At 46.4% G+C, this 3,316-nt stretch overlaps 1 pseudogene; it reads right to left on the reverse strand.

Annotated features, from left to right (window-relative positions):
- Positions 1-2,356: 2,356 nt before the first annotated feature.
- Positions 2,357-2,889, reverse strand: LOC102477075 (nucleolar protein 12 pseudogene; annotated as a pseudogene).
- Between the last annotated feature and the right edge of the window lie 427 nt (positions 2,890-3,316).

The raw sequence follows: 3,316 nt of genomic DNA on the forward strand, positions 1-3,316 counted from the left end.
TGTTCTGCCTCTTAATACCAACACAACAGCAATTAAACCTCGCAAGATTGTTTTTGTTTGTTTGTTTGGTTTTTGAGAGGTTTTTGCTATAGGGTGCATGCACTCGCCAGAAAGACAGGGAGAGACAGAGAGATAGAAAGCGAGAAGTCACCCCCCAGGGGGGATGGCCACACCACAATCCCTTCTCCTCCATTCTCCTCTCAGGATCTTGGGCATGCACGCACATGTGCCTGGCAGGCGTTTGAGCCACCGGGTCCAGAACTTGAACCGTGGTTGACTCCATGGGAGTTCAGCGACATAGCCATTACGCTAACTGCTGGTCCCTAAACTTCACAAATTTTAGGAGGGACATTCAAACCTTATCAAGAATGCAATATTTATAAAGTTTTCTCCATTAAAATGTTCTTCATTTTATCATTAGATCTTTGTCTGCTTGCTTTAATTGTTGGTTCTACTTAAGTAAATTCAAACAACAGGTAGACACCCATACAATACGTTTACTTACAAAAACATTGTCTATTCAAAGTTTACAGATCTAAAACTTCAAATTAAAACCTTTTTTAGTCTCCTATTGAATCAAACCCTAGGCAGGAAAAAAAATCTTTATTTGCCACTAAAAGTTGCTTTCTTACCTAAATATTATAATACATTGATTAAAGTATAACTTTAATGAACTATCTAGAACAGAGGTAAAATATCTGGTAAATTTTATTCTACTGTAAATGTCAAACAGAAACACCATAGTGGGGTTAATTAATCTTTGCCTTGAAAGTGGAGTTAGTTTTGAAAGCTTTACGAAGTTATGTATGCATTATTTATGTAGTATGGAAAACACTTTTAAAAGGCTAAAAACTAAGTAGAACTATATGAGAAAATGCTGAATTCATTGGCATTATTTTCAACAAGATAAGACTGGGGACCCAGAATCAAAATGGGGGGTGGGGGCTAGCAGGTTAAGGTGCTGGATTCCCACATGGTCAACCACGGTTCGAGTTCCAGACACGGCAGCTTGCTTTCTCACTCTCTCTCTCTGTCTTTCTCTGGTTAAATTGAAGAAGAAGAATAAATAGAATTAAATAAATAATTATTTTTAAAAAATCAAAATGGGAATATATCCTGTTTCTGCAGGACTTCAGTGACTATAGAATTTGCAAACGGCTTGTGATAATAAATTCTAGAACTTGATGCTAATCGAAGTCAAAAATTTATATTGCATGGGAACCAGCGGTTAGCGTGGTGGCTATGTCGCTGGACTCCCACGTAGTCTACCGTGGTTCGCGTCCCGGACCCGGTGGCTTAAAGCTCACACCGGGCGCGTGTGCATGCGTGCCCAAGATCCCGAGAGGAAAATGGAGGAGAAGGGATTGCGGCGTGGCCGTCCCCCCTGGGGGGTGATTTCTCGCTTTCTATCTCTCTGTCTCTCTCTGTCTGTCTGGCGAGCGCACGCGCCCTATAGCAAAAACCTCTCCAAAAAAAAAATTATATTGCAGATTTAAACCATGTTCCATAATAAGTTTGGTCTGAATCGTGAATGCTGTAACATGGCAAACGAAGACTGTACCAAGGAGTCATGCCCATATTCCATCAAGTCCTTCCTATTGTTCTGTTCACGTGAAGATTTCCAAAGCTATCAATACACAAGAGCCTATTATGGCCACGAGTTTTTGATGCTGCATTACCAATAACAAAAGAGCCCAGGAACTTAACTGTCCTTCACAGACTGCCATAGCTTGACAGTCAGCAAGGCCACACGGTAGAAATATTACTGAGGGCTCAGCAGGTGGCGTGGGGTTCAGATGCTGAAATCCCACATTGTCCTGGCAGTTTGAGTCCCAGAATCGGCGGCTTGTTTTCTCACTTTCTCCCTCTCTCTCTCTCCCCTCTCTCTCTGTCTCTCTCTGGTGAGTGCATGTGCGCTGTAGCAAATTGAGAAATAATAATGATAAATAAAATGAAATAAATAATTCTTTAAAAAAATATATTACTGAGTTCTGATTTCGTGTCCATCTGAACAGCTACAATTTGAATGGCAAACACCATCGAATATTTTCAGATGTTCCAAGCTAAGATTTTTTTTTTCACCACGAGCGCACAGTCTGAGGTTTCACCGATCTGATGAGACCCTCCTCCTGGGCCCGACCCCTGGGCAGTCCTTAAGCAAGAAGGCCCCAGGCCATGACGCTGCTGGCTCCCCGCCTGGGCTGGGTCTTCACCTGGTGTGGGCGGGGTTACAGGGACAGCCTCGGGAGGCAGGGCAGGTCCTTGCAGGCCATGCTGGGGCACGGCCTGGCCTGTGCATTCAGTCTCCACAGAGCTGGGCTCTGCTGGTCAGTCGGCGGTGCAGGGTCGTGCTGGTTCAAGGGGCACTTGGGGCCTTCCAGGTGGAGTCCTGGCCGCCCAGGGAGGTTTCCTCTTGGCCTTTCTGTGACTGCGGGCAAAAGAGGGTGGGGATGCACTGGGAGAGCGGCGGGCCTCTGGACTTCTGGTAAGGGTCTGGTTGGTTTCTCCATGGATGCTGCTTCCTCCTCGGATGTTCCCAGCCCCTTGGTCAGATGGGGCAGTCCGAGCAGCCTGGCTCCTGAGAGGTGCAGGTCACTGATGGTGGTCACGGTGACCGGGGCTGGGTGGTCATACCACACCAGCCTTTCCAGCTCGTCCGCCTCCTCCAGCGCCTCCTCTCTCAGCCGACATCTTCCAGTATTCCTGGTGACATTCTTCCCCGAGCTTCCTCCGCCTTCAGTCCCTGCTTAATATCTTCTATGGTGGCCTTCCGCTCCACCTTCCGCTCGTGGAAGCCTGTGCGAACTCCGGCCGCTTCTCGTCCAAGCTAAGGACCCGCCAGAGCCTCTGGTCGCTGGTCCCTCGCCTTTGCTGCTAGTTGCGGCCCATCGCGGTGAGGCCTGCGGCGCACGGGCTTCCGCTCTGCTACGGTACTTTCGGGTGTCCCCACGCTAAGATCTTTAATAGACTCTCGATTTGAAAAAAATAAAAAAGGAAAAGGAAAAGAAAGGAAAAATAGTTTGACCTTATCTAATAAACCTAAAGGTACACATTCTCCAAGGTCCAGGTAGCTCATTTTAAGCATGTACCTGACAGACACTTCAAATGTTCCCTGGAGGAGTAGGAGGGATGTGCACCAAGAGACAGGACGAGAATATTTACCGTGTGCTTTTGGTCATAACTAAATACTGGCAGCAGCGTGAATTTCCACTGACTGGAGAATGGATCATATCAACCACCAATGCTCTTAGCAGCACACACCATACAGAGGTTAAATGTCCCATTTCTATGGGTAATTCTAAAATGTATTAACTTT

This window comes from Tupaia chinensis, unplaced genomic scaffold, assembly GCF_000334495.1.
Source record: "Tupaia chinensis unplaced genomic scaffold, TupChi_1.0 Scaffold000046_3, whole genome shotgun sequence".
Taxonomy (NCBI): Eukaryota; Metazoa; Chordata; class Mammalia; order Scandentia; family Tupaiidae; genus Tupaia; species Tupaia belangeri.